A 14,213-nucleotide genomic window follows, 5' to 3' on the forward strand; every position below is an offset into this window, starting at 1 on the left:
CGTTTCTGACTTTTTATTCTTTAAGACTCTAAAAAATAATTGTGGTATGATTACATACGATATGATTGGTTTATCAAACTCAGACCAGCAATGATCAACCTGATATATTGTGGGCATCAAATGTGCCCCCTGACTTTATGACTTCATCAAAGGGCTGCACATCAGAATAGTCAATGAATGGTTACACATTACATTACACACGAATCAACCACTGTCAATGAATGGTTACACATCAAAATACAATGCAATACAGTGATCTAAAGACCTACAGATAGAACTGTGCAAAAGTCTTAGGCAGGTATGGTAAATAAAGTAAAAAGTTTTAAAAAATAGAGCTGATAATAGTTTATTTTGATCAATTAACAAAATGCAAGGTGAATGAACAAAACAGAAATGTAAATGAAATCAAAATTTGGTGTGACTGCCCTTTGCCAATACTTTTACGTACACTTTTACATAGTTTTCGAAGGAGCACAGCAGGGAGGTTGTTCTAAACACCTTGGAGAACTAACCAAAGATCTTCTGTAGATGTAGGCTTGTGCTTATCCTTCTGTATGTTCATGTAATCCCAGATGGACTTGATGATGTTGAGATCAGGGTTTTGTGGGGGGGTCATATCATAATTTCCATGGCTTCTCCTTCTTTACTTTGAAGACAGTTCTTAATGACATTAGCCATATATTAGGAGACAATCAGATGTCTCCCTGATGATATAACATGTTGTATCTGCATGTATCACCATTGAGGACATCATTAATCCTGAGCAAATCCCTAACTCCATTTGCCAAAATGAAACCCAAACTTGCAAGTAACTGTCATGAGGGTGTCACGTCCCCCTGGAACGCTAGGAATTAGAGGTCTTCTTTAGAGTTGGTGTGATTTGTGTCCCATATTAAATGGATTTAGTTTTCTCTGGTGCTGAAGAAGTTAATGACCCTTTCGATGTTAGTCAGAAACATGCAGTTCCATTTCACCTGCTTCTGATCTGGTCATTACCTCTTCGTATAAAAACTGGTCAGACCTTCTTGTCCATGCCAGTGAAAGATTTGACTTTCTGTGTCGTGTGCTAAAGCTACGTAGTTGGAATAGAGTTGTTGTTTTAGTGTTCTGTGGTTTACTGTAGTATGTGAGTGTTTATCTCCTGGTCCCTGTTTTGATTTATTTTATTCCTCCTTGAACTTATCCTCCTCCCTATTGTTGGTTAATGCTTTTGTATGATAGAGGCTTTCTGTTATTCCTGTTTTGTCTTTGTGTCTTGTTTTCCTTACATTTCTGTTCCATGTCTTATTGGGTGGGGGAGAGGACAGATCAGGGTTTAACAGGAGCATAGTAAGGTTGGAGACTAGGGCCTCTCTACCTTCAAGAGTACCCCGGGACAGTGATAGTTAGGATCCCACTTCCAGGGACAGTTTGAGGTCCCCCTTCCTTACCGAAGAATGTCACAGCATGACAGGAACCTCCACCATGCTTCACTGATGCCTGCTTTTAAATCTTTGACTGGGAGACCTTGCTTATGCAGTATAACTGCCATATGTTTTCTAGACTGTGCTCAATTTCGCCATGTCGTATGACCTATGACATGAAACTGTCTTCCACAGCCTCACCTTTGTAGCAGTTGCTGTTCCTCATCGAATTTTATGCCTCACACACAGCTGTTTTTGTTTCAGTTAATGATTTCACTACATATGAAATGGTGATCATTGTCACCTCTTTGGTAAAAATGATTACTTATACAGCTAACTAAAATCCTCCAAAATCACTGACTTTCTGTGACTAAACTAGTTGATGCTGTTTATAAGGCAAGGAGTAGTCACACAAAGTATTGATCTAATTTAATTTGTTTTTCGTTGTAGTACTCTGCATTTAGTTAATTGATAAAGATAAATTATTAACACCTCTATTTTTGAAAGCATTCTCACTGTGCAGCATTTCTTGCACAGTACAATACAGTACATATACTGTATACACACACACACACACACACACACACACTCTCTCCTCAACAGTGAAATTGCAATAACAAGAAGGAAAGGTTGTGGAATTATGGGAATCAGTAGATTGATAAGTATGTTAATGATAATTATATTCTGAAAAAATGGAAACAGAATTTTCAAGACTTCAGTTTATTCAGTATCAAGTATGTGCATTGTGCACTGAAATACACGCACTTACACGCCTTGACATGCGATCACTGAGGTTATTAGTGGTTTTGTAAGGAATGTTCTGCCACACTGAATGCAGTTTGTCACACAAATCATTAAGATTCGCTGCACAAGCAACATGTGACATGCGACATGGTGTTGTCATGTTGAAAAACTGCCCTTGGGATACTAGAAGAATGTCCTCCAACATAAAAATGTAAGGAACAATGAGTTTCCATTGAGTCCCACAGGCATAATAATAATAATAATAATAATAATAATTTTATTTCTATAGTGCCAACATATTCCGCAGCACCTTACATTATAGAGGGGACTTGTACAGACAATAGACATTACAGCATAGCAATAAACACATAGATCAAAACAGATACCAAGAGGAATGAGGGCCCTGCTCGCAAGCTTACAATCTATAAGGGAAAAGGGGAGACACGAAAGGTGGATGGTAACAATTGCTTTTATTGTTTTTATAGTTTGGACCTTCCCTAGTGTAAGAACCGGGTGTTCCTTTTGCTGCATGAACCAGTTAACAGTCTAAATATGTAACAGTACAGACACAGAGGGCTGGCTATTAAATGCAAAAAGCATGTGAGAACATGAGGCGAGGAACCTGGTTATGGTAAAAAATTTAGAAATGAGCCACTCAGGGATATTTAGGTTAGTGCATTGAGGCGATAGGCCAGTCTGAACAAATGAGTTTTTAAGGCATGCTTAAAACTGTGGGGTTTGGGGATTAATCGTACTAGCCTGGGTAGTGCATTCCAAAGAATTGGCGCTGCTCGTGAAATGTCTTGGAGACGGAAGTGGGAGGTTCTGACTATTGAGGATGTTAACCTCAGGTCATTAGCTGAACGGAGGGCGCGGGTAGGGTGGTAGGCTGAGACGAGGGAGGAGATGTAGGGTGGTGCTGAGCCATGGAGGGCTTTGTGGGTGAGGGTAATAAGTTTATACTGAATTCTGGAGTGGATGGGTAGCCATTGTAAGGACTGGCACAAGGTAGAGGCATCGGTGTAACGATTGGTGAGGAATATGATCCTAGCTGCTGCATTCAGGACGGATTGGAGAGGGGAGAGTTTGTTAAGAGGGAGACCGATTAGTAGCGAGTTACAATAGTCCAGACGAGAATGAATAAGAGAAATAGTAAGAGTTTTTGCAGAGTCAAAAGTAAGAAAGGGTCAAATTCTAGAAATGTTTTTGAGGTGCAGATAACAAGAGTGAGCCAATGATCGGATGTGGGGGTGAATGAAAGCTCTGAATCAAGTATGACCCCAAGACAGCGGGCATGTTGCTGGGGAGTAATGGTGGAACCACACACGGAAATGGCAATGTCGGGCATAGGTACATTATTAGCGGGAGGAAACACAAGGAGATCAGTTTTTGACAGGTTCAGTTTCAGGCTTTACTGATTGAGAGGATTCAGACTCCCTGGGTAAATCCAAGCCTACAAAATAAATAGATTTCTTTTTCTATTTTGCTATCTTCTTTCATCCAAGCAAAATATATGTAACAACCCCAATTTCAAAAAAGTTGTGAAAAATGTAAAGAAAACAAGGATGCAATCATTTAAAAATGTCTTACAGCCATATTTTATTCGCAACAGAATATATCAGTAGTTGAAATTTAGAGATATTTCGATTTAATTTCAAGATATGTAATCATTAAGAAATTCATGGCAATTTCTCTTTAATGAAAACATCAAGGGCAGACTGGCATTCTGCAGGAAGTAGAGGGATTGGATTGCAGAACACTGGGGTGAAGTTATTTTCTCTCATGAAGCCCCCGTCAGATGGTTTGGAAAAAAATAAAGTTGCACTCTGTAGCGCTATAGAATGTAAACAGGAAATATGTGAAATTTGAATTGCATTACTGCTCTAGATAATAAGAAAAAATGGAGATGCTTAGCAGATAATTTGACCAATTCATGTGTGTCCAGCAGCCAATGACAAGGTGATCTCCATTTGCTGGGAATCTATCTAATGTGAATACTCTCCTAGGCTGAAGCCTGCATTTAAGGGTAGGTAGATTTTTGCTGCCATTAAAATTGCCACAGGCTGGGGGGTGGAGTGCTCAGTCAGAGAGCCTATATACAAATAACAAAAGACTGATTGTCCTTTCAAAACAGAAAGACTGGTGTGTACAGGTGCAAACTAAGAGTAGCCATCTCTATACATAACAAACGAAGCTGCACTCTGTAGTGCTATAGCATGTAAACAGGAAATATATGAAATTTGATTTGCATTATTGCTATAGATAATAAGAAAAAATGCAGCCAACAATAAGGCGATCTCCAGTTGCTGGGAACCTATCTAATGTGAATCCTCTCCTATGTTGAAGCCTGCATTTTTTGGTAGGTAGGTCCCTGCTGCAAGTAAAACAGCCACAGACTGGTGGTGGAGTGCTCTGTCAGAGAGCTACTATACAAATAGCAAAAGACTGACTGTCACTTCCAAACACAAAAACTGGTGTGTACAGGTGCAAAGTAAGAGTAGCAGCCACCTCTATACATAACAAACAAATAAAGTTGAACTCTGTGGTGCTATAGCATGTAAACATTAAATATATTAACACCTTAGTGACCAACAATAAGTTTTTTTACTGACCTTACCTATCAGACAATAGCATCCCCCTACTGGTGAAAATGCAGCAACTGTCCACAGTATACTGTAGCTTACACCTTCTTGTATGAGCCTACATTGGTTTTGGCACCAACCATGGCTTTTAACCCCTTAGATGCTGCTGTCACTAGTGACTAATGCATCTAAATGGTTAACATAGTTTTAGGGCTCACTCTTTAACCCCATCGGCACCCTGATATCTTGATTGTGTGGCTCTGATGATTGCCATGACAATTAACTGCCAAATGACCTTAGCGTCTGCTGTCTATAGTGACCTGTTCAGAAGTTAGAAACTTGTAGGTGGTAAAAATAACATTTTTCCTTCCTGTCATGCCACTTTGTATTAATTCCTGAAAAGCACCCAAATGGTTAATAAACTACCTGAGAGCAGTTTTGAATATGTTGAGGGGTGCTGTTTTTAAAATGTTTTCACTTTTTGGGATTTTATGACACATAGGTCCATCAAAATCAAATCAAAACTGAATAGGTCCCTAAAAAAGTAAGTTATGTAATTTTCCTTGAAAAGATGAAAAATTGCTGGTGCAATTTTAAACCTTCTAACATCCTAACAAAATAAAAGGATATTTTAAAAATGATGCTGATGTAAAGGAGACATAATGGAAATGTTATTTAACCCCTTTCTGACTGCTGACGGAATAGTACGTCAGCAGTCAGACTCCCCTGCTTTGAGGTGGGCTCCAGCGGTGTGCCCACCTCAAAGCCACGACATGTCAGCTGTAATGAACAGCTGTCACATACGCAATCGCCATCCGCCTACGCCTATTAAGTAGTTAAATCCAGCTGGCAAGCGCTGACAGCGGGCACTTAACTAGCGCTTCCGGCCTTCGGGCCTGGAGTGAGCTCAATGCCGACCCCTGTCACGTGATGGGGGGTCGGCGACGCGTTGCCTGGACAACCAGAGGTCTCATAGAGACCTCTATGGTTGTTGCAGGCAGATCGCTTTGAGCGCCACCCGGTGGCCGGCGCTCAAAGCACAGCAGTATATCTGCTACATATGGGTGATCTGCTCATCGTCCATATGTAGCAGAGGCAATCGAGTTGTGCATGCTTCAAGTCTCCTATGGAGGCTATTGAAGCATGATAAATGTAAAAAAAATGTTTAACATTTAAAAAAAAAAATAAACCTAAAAGATCAAATCACCCCCTTTTCGCCCCAATCAAAATAAAACTATTAAAAAAAAATCCCACATGCACATATTAGGTATCACTACGTTCAGAATTGCCCGACCTATCAATAAAAAAAGCAATAACCCGATCGCTAAACGACGTAGCGAGAAAAAAATTCAAAATGCCAGAATTACGTTTTTTTGGTCGCCGCGATATTGCATTAAAATGCAATAACGGGCAATCAAAAGAACGTATCGGCACATATGTGGTATCATTAAAAACTTCGCCTCAGTCTGCAAAAAAATAAGCCCTCACCCGACCCCAGATCACGAAAAATGAAGACGCTACGGGTCTCGGAAAATTGCTCATTTTTTTTATTTTATTTATTTTTTTAAACAAATTTTGGAAGCTTTATTCAACAATTAGACAAAAGAGAACATAGTTATGTTGGTGTTGATGAACTCATAATGACCTGGAGAATCAGAATGGTAGATCAGTTTTTGCATTTATTGAATCTAGCAAAAAGTCCAAGCAAAAAACAAGTGTGGGATTGCACTTTTTTGTAATTCCACCGCACTTGGAATTTTTTTCCCATTTTTGAGTACACGACATGCTAAAACCAATGATGTTGTTCAAAAGTGCAACTCGTCCCGCAAAAAATAAGCCCTGAGATGGCCATATTTATGAAAAAATAAAAAAGCTATGGCCCTGGGAAGGAGGGGAGCAAAAAATGAAAACGGAAAAAATTAAAAAAAACTCCGGTCATGAAGGGGTTAATGACTATTTATGTAGCATAAGTGTCTGGATTAAAGGGATAATCATTAGTTTGAAAATTGCTACTTTTATTATTACCTCATAAAGTGACATCGGTTCTGATTTGAAAAATTTGGCCCAGTCCCTAAGGGGTTAAATTCATGGGCGGACATACCGCTGGTTCAACCTGTGCGACTGCACAGAGGCCCAGAGCCTCCAGGGGGCCCTGCAAGGTGACTAATAAGGTGGGCAATCTGTCCGTTTTCTCCGGGCCCGAGGCTCCGGGGACCCCTGGCCGGATTGCCCTTATGTGCAGGCTTGCAGCGATGGGCAGGAAGCGATCCAAGCAGCTCCGCTGCCTGCAAGAGAGAATAACAGGAGCAGAGCTGCAAGGATCCATCCTGCTTCCTGCCCACCACCCGCGCTTCCTGTCTATGACACAGAGAGGAGCCGAGCGTGCCGCTGAATGACGCCATCATTCAGCGGCCGCTGCTGTGCCAGAGCGAGGAAGCGCGGGCGATGCTGCAGACAGGTGAGAGGTGGCGTGGTGTCTGTGTGTGTGAGTGTGTGTGTATGTGTGTGTATGTGTGTATGTCTGTGTGTCAGTGTGTGTGTGAGTGTATGTGTGTGTCTGTGTGTGTGTGGGTGTGTGTGTGTGTGTGTGTGTGTGTGTAGGTGGAGCTGCCTGGCCCTGGAGGAGAAGGTCAATGATATGAAGGGGGCATGAGGAGGAGACAGTGATGGAGAGAGAAGGCCATGATGCCTGGGCCCTGTGGTGATGGGAGAAGGCCATGATGGGGTGATGGGAGAAGGCCATGATGGAGTGATGGGAGAAGGCCATGATGGGGGTGATGGAGAGAAGGCATTAATGGGATCATGGGAGTGATGGTAAGAAGGCAATGATGGGAGTGATGGAGAAGGCCATGATGCGGTGATGGGGAATAATGGGAGTGATGGGGAGAGGGCTAATGATGGGGTGATGGAGAAGGCAATGATGGGAGTGATTTGGAGAATGCCATGATGGGAGTGATGGGGAGAAGGCAATGATGGGGTGATGGGAGAAGGCCTTGATGGGGTGATGGGGAGAAAGCCATGATGGGAGTGATTGGGAGAATGCAATGATGGGAGTGATGGAGAAGGCAATGATAGGGTGATGGAGAACGCAATGATGGGAGTGATTTGGAGAAGGCAATGATGGGTGTGATGGGGAGAAGGCAATGATGGGTGTGGTGGGGAGAAGGCAATGATGGGGGTGATGGGGAGAAGGCAATGATGGGGGTGATGGGGAGAAGGCAATGATGGGGGTGATGGGGAGAGGGCAATAATGGGGAGAAGGCAATGATGGGATTGATGGGGAGAAAGCAATGATGGGGTGATGGAGAGGGCAATGATGGGGTGGTCGGGGAGAAGGCAATGATAGGGTGGTGGTGGAAAGGGCAATAATGGGGGTGGTGGGAGAGGAGGAAATGATGGAGGTGGTGGATTGGGCAATGATGGAAGTGGTGGGGGAGAAAGCAAAGATAGTGTTGGGGGAGAAGGCAATGATGGAGGTGGTTAAGAGGGCAATGATGAGGTGGGGGAGGACAATAATGGGATGCGGGTGGAGGAGGACAATGAGTGGTGTGGGGGATTGGGATGGGAGGAAGGGTGACTTATAATGGCCTTAGGAACAGAGGGAGGTGGAGGAAGACAGTATCGCTTATTATGTCTAACACAGTCCCTTAGTATATAGTGTTGTGAATTCACTTTCTGGCCTGCCTCTGGTTGCTAGTGAAGGTAGTGGAGCTGGTTGTATTGACAGAGGAGTCGCGAGTTCTCTTTACGGGCTCCCTCTGGTGGTTACAGGAGGAAATGGAGCTGATCTAATTGACAGAGGCCTGCCACCTCATAATAAGGACGATGATTAGACATCTGGAGTCTCTGACTGGATTTAAGACAGCCAACTCCCTCTATCCCTGCTGGTGATTTTTCCTGCCACCTGAGGTCTTAGTTTCCAGTTAAGTCCCTGGACATCTGGAGTCTCTGACTGGATTTAAGACAGCCGACTCCAGTTAAGTCCCTGCATGCTCAAGCTAAGTGTTCTTTGCTATTGTTCACATTTGATTTGGTTTTGTCTATTCAATTTTGTGTGGTCAGCCAGCCCCGGCTGGGGCTGTGCTGAATTTCCATCCTTACGTTACTGTTTGTGTCAGTTTGTTTTTTGTCCCTTATTAGATTGGCCTCTTTTTGCTCTGCTTTCAGAATATGCTAGAGTGCTGATATAGTGGGAGAAGTCTAGTGACTTCAGAGTTTTTGCTATCAGAAGTGTTGGACATTTTTGCAGGGTTTTTTTGCATGATTGCAGACAGTGTCTTTCCTTTCCTGTCCTTCCTAGTTACTGTGGGCCCCATCGTTTGCTCAGCCTATTTTTCCACCTGTGTTTGCGTTTTCATCTTGTCTCACCTACAATATATGTTTGGGGACTGTCTATTCCTTTGAGGTCTGCTCTGGGGCAGTTTAGATTTCCCCTTTTCTTGCTTTAGGCTTATTTAGTTCTCCGGCTGTGTCGAGGTGTCTAGAATCATCGTAGGCACGCTCCATGGCTACTGCTAGTTGTGTGGATAGGATCGGGGTCTGCAATCCGCTTAGTTACCAACCTCTCTGGTTTTCTGTAGCTTAGCTTGGTCTTGTTTTCCTCCTCGGTGACCCAATCATAACAATATAGAGCACGTACTTATTATGTATAACACAGTCCCTTAGCATATGTATAACACAGTCCCTTAGTATATAGTGTACTCACTAATTCTGTATAACATCATCCTTAGTTACATAGTTTTGTCTTTTATTATGTACAACACCATCCTCTCTAGTTATATATGGTGCCGTCTGTAATAATAAGCAAGATATGACTTTGCTGGAATATTCCAGAATCTCCCATTGTTACACTACAGATTAGATTTCTGCTTGTCACACGCTGCAGAGGTGACCCCTCCTTCCTCCCCTTAGCAGCTGTAGCTGTGTTTATCTCCTCTGTGCCTGTTTCTAACCCTACACTGTTGTGAATTCTCTCTCTGGCTTCCCTCTGGTGATTACCGGAAGTAGTGGAGCTGATCAGATTGACAGAGGGGTTGCAAGTTCTCTTTCTGGGCTCCCTCTGGTGGTTACTGGAGGTAGTGGAGCTCATCTGATTAACATAGGCTTGCCACCTGATAATGAGGAAGACAATTGGAGATCTGGGGTTTCAGATTGGGATTTAAGACAGCCGACTCACTCTATCCTTGCTGGTGATTTTATTCCTGTGCCTCCTGAGGTCTGATGTCTCCTGCTCCTTCCCTGCATGTTCAGCTAATTAGTTCATTTGCTATTCTGTTTGCATTTGATCTGGTTTTGTCTATCTCTGCTTTGTGTAGGTCAGCCAGCTCTGGCTGGGGCTGTGCTGAATCACCGCCCATATGTTACTGCTTGTGCCAGTTTGTTTTGTCCCCTGTTATATTGGTCTCCTTTTTGCTTTGCTTTCAGAATATACCAGAGTGCTGATATAGTGGGGGCGAAGTTGAGCGACTTCAGTGTTTTTGTGCATCAGACGTGTTGGACTTTTGCAGGGTTTTTTGCGTGATTGCAGACAGTGTCTTTCCTTTCCTGTCCTGTCTAGTCAGCGTGGGCCCCATCGTTTGCTCAGTCTATTTTTCTGCCTGCATTTGTGCTTTCATCTTGTCTCACCAAGGCTTCCTGTGCAAACATTCTCCACAGCTAAGGAATGTTAATTAAACTGAGTGGAAAGAATGTCTTTGTCCTTGCCATGAGGCCAATTCAGTTATGGGAAATATTAAAAGAAGTCCTAGTGCGTACCTCGTTCGCGACAGAAAAATGAAACTTACATTTCTGCAAAATGCATCGACCCAATGTCCTGGCCCATAATTTACTCGGTTATAGCACCCCCAGAAACCGAGAACTGGATTTCTCCTAAACGGTGTGACATAACCACTGCATGTTTGGCCTTTAATTAATGTCCTCGACAGGCAAAAAAGAATGATACCAAGTGCGTGTTTACAGGCGGTACCCTCTGCGAGATATAGTCATTATAAGTTTTGTAGACAGAATTGTAACTCCTAGAGCAGGGGGAGGAACATCACCTGACTGCCCTTTCGTGATGTCACAAACCCAAAGCTATAAGGTACTCCCCCCTTGAAATTAGTCAGTCGAGCTGGAGGTTTTCATGCCTAAAGGCCCCTTTACATTTAGCGATGCACCAGAGATCCCGACCACGATACGACCCGGTCATGATCGCTGGTGCATTGCTAAATGGTCGCTAGTGAGCTGCCAAACAGGCAGATCTCACTAGCGACACAGCGATGCTCAGCGGTCGCTCTTACCTTTAAGACACGGCGAGGGTGTCCGTCTTCCGCCTGGGTCCATGGCTCACTCGTTGGCGCCAGCAGGAAGCCGACGATGAGAAATGGACCAGGCCGATCTCGCGCGATCAGCGATAACCAGTGGGGGAGCCGGTCGGAGGTAAGTATCACATGTAGCGATATCGCTAGCAATATCGCTGCTGCTTCACAAAATTGGTGATGCTTTAGCGATATTGCTAGCGATATTGCTATGTGTAAAGCCCGCTTAAAGGACCCCAGATGCAGAGAGACGTGTGGCTCCGCCTCCTCCCCAAATGGCTAGCCTAAAGACCATTAAGCAACTGTAAGTGTTGATTTTCTATGTTAATCCCATTTATTTTATATTTGCATTGTACATATCTAATGTCTCAACTTTGTAACATCTTTTATCTGTGTAATCACTGCCCCCTTTTGGGGAATAAATTATGAAATTTATTAGTCTGCCTTCATGATCTAAGAACGAACGTACACGTGCCTTTAAGATAATTACGCTACTGAATTGGGTTGGCTTCGAAACCCCTCTATTAAGCTTATAACTTAAGCAGAGAAATCTGGAGATGGTGGCAGAAACGTGTGGTCTGGGCCCTGGACACTGCTGAGAGTAACAGAAGGGGTTTTATAAGCTAATTGGGTTGCTGCGGCCACAGCGTTTTATAATTCCCTCACTGCAGCGTGCCGGGTGGCCAGACCTCATTGAAGCAGCTGGCTGGCGACCCATTATCCCAGGTGTAGTTCCCTGACTGACCTGAGGGTAAGTGGGGTCGCCGGAGAGCTGCGAGTTCCAAAGTGGAACTGGAAAAAGTGGGATATACATAAATCCCCACAGTTCGTGGAAGATTGTTAGCAGTAGTGGGTCATCCAAAATAACCCCCCTGCGATAAATTGTTAGGGCAAGACTAGCTTGCTGTTTTTATCACATGGTGCCAGCGGTGGGATAACAAAGATAAGCCCCCCCGTGCCTGTGATAGCTGTGTGTTGGCAGTGCGTTGCATCCCCCCGTCCGTGACATACCGGTGTCAGCGGTGGGTCTGTTACACTGTCCCTTATTATATAGCTTCCTCTGCTGTTATGTATAGTGCTTTCTCTTACATAGTGTATTCTTGTTAATTTTGTTATTCACAGCACCCTCTTTTATCACATAGTCCCCTCTCTTTTTAGATAAAAAATGACTGCTGATCAAGGAGCCGGTGACCAGACTACCAGTCCATGAGCTCCTCCATCTGAAAAGAAGCTTTCCCATGCTCCATCAGCCATCATTGCATTATACAGCTAACAAGACAGGACGGTATGTAATAAAAAACAGGGCTCTATATAATCCAATATGTAAGGGACGGTATTGTACAAAACAAGAGAGGCCACTGTATAAGGGACAGCAATATACACTATAAAGGAGACTATGTAATATATATACACATGTATGTGTGTGGATATACATATATATGTAGCTTTGTCGCTATAAAAGGAAGGGGGCCCAGACACATTTCTTGCACAGGGGCCCCAAGCTGTCAGTGTCCGCCCCTGGTTAAATTTGAATAGCATTACTGCTCCAGATAATAAGAAAAAATGGAGAAGCTTAGCACATAACTTGGCCAATTCATGCATGCCCAGCAGCAAATGACAAGTTGATCTCCAGTTGCTGGGAACCTATCTAATGTGAATCCTTTTCTAGGCTAAAGCCTGCATTTTTGGATAGACAGGTCCCTGTCAGGCTGGTGGGTGGAGTGCTCAGTCACAGAGCCAATATACAAATAACAAAAGAGTGACTGTGAGGCTATGTGCACACGTTGCAGAATTCCTGCGGAAATTTTAATTTCTGCCTATTTTCTGTGGAAAAACTAGCGATTTGCAAGCGTAATTAGCTTTCAGAATGCTAGCGTTTTCCAAGCGATCTGTAGCATCGCTTGGAAAACTGATTGACAGGTTGGTCACACTCATCAAACATAGTGTTTGACAAGTGAGACCAACTTTTTACTATTAAGGCTGCCTATGCAGCATTGGTAGTAAAAAGATCTAATGTTAAAAATAATAAAAAATAAAAAATCGTGTTTTTCTCACCTTCCGACGTCCTGCGCAGCGTTCCCGATCATCACGATGCTCCAATTCCCAGAGATGCCTTGCGAGACCTTTGATGACGTAGCGGTCTCCCGATACTGTAGTGGTCTCGCGAGACCGCTACGTCATCACAGGTCCTTGCCGCAAGGTATTACTGGGAACGGGAGTTGGCGGGAGCATCGGTAAGGCTGCGTGGGACGCCGGAAGGTGAATATAACCCGATTTTTTATTTTTTATTCTATTTTTTACAGGGATATGGTACCCAAAGCCTGGAGGACAGTCTCCTCTCTTCCGGACTGTGGGTACCATCCGCAAATGTTCTGCTTACTTTCCGCATGGTGGGCTCAGCCACATGCGGAAAGTAAGCAGAACAATGCATTCCTATGTGGGTGGAATCGCCGCGATTCCGCAAAATTAATGAGCATGCTGCGTATTTTTTTGCGGAATCCCATAGGATTGCATGGGATGCTTTTTTTTGCGTTTTCACGGCAAAATCGCGCTTTTAAAAACGCCGCGAAAACGCAAAAAAACGCTACGTGTGAACACAGCCTCACTTCCAAACAGAAAAACTGGTGTGTACAGGTGAAAACTAAGAGTAGCCATCTCTATACATAAACAAATAAAGTTGAACTCTGTAGCGTTATAGCATATAAACATGAAACGTGACATTTGAATTGCATTACTGCTCTAGATAATAAGAAAAAATGGAGACGCTTAGCACATAATTTGGCCAATTAATGCGTGCCCAGCAGCCAACGACAAGGTTATCTCCAGTTGCTGGAAACCTATGTAAGGGCAGTTTCACACGTCCAGATAATTCCGGTACCGGAAAAACCGGTACCGGAGCTATCCGTGTTCGTGTGTCCGTGTGCATATGGAGGTCATCCGTGTGACATCCGTGTGCTGTCCGTGTGCAGTCCGTGTTTTTAAAATTTTTTTAATGTTAACCCTTTGACTTTTAAAAACGCACATGGATCGCACACGGACAGCACACGGACAGCATCCATGTGCGGTGCATGTTTACATGGACCCATTGACTTGTATGGGTCCGTGTGATCCGTGCTGTTGCACAAAAACGGACATGTCAGCGTGTTTTGCACACAGACACACGGTCCGTGAAAACACGCTGACATCTG

General features: G+C 43.6%; 1 long non-coding RNA gene across 1 annotated transcript in view; it reads left to right on the forward strand.

The window, feature by feature from the left end:
• Positions 1-11,742: 11,742 nt before the first annotated feature.
• LOC141054136 (uncharacterized) overlaps positions 11,743-14,213 on the forward strand; it is a 43,170-nt gene continuing 40,699 nt past the window's right edge. Inside the window, exon 1 of the long non-coding RNA XR_012221365.1 lies at positions 11,743-12,310. This is a non-coding gene — a long non-coding RNA (uncharacterized lncRNA). The remainder of the gene's footprint in view (positions 12,311-14,213) is intronic.

This window comes from Dendrobates tinctorius, unplaced genomic scaffold, assembly GCF_039654945.1.
Source record: "Dendrobates tinctorius isolate UK_male_01 unplaced genomic scaffold, ASM3965494v1 ptg000175l, whole genome shotgun sequence".
Lineage (NCBI taxonomy): Eukaryota > Metazoa > Chordata > Amphibia > Anura > Dendrobatidae > Dendrobates > Dendrobates tinctorius.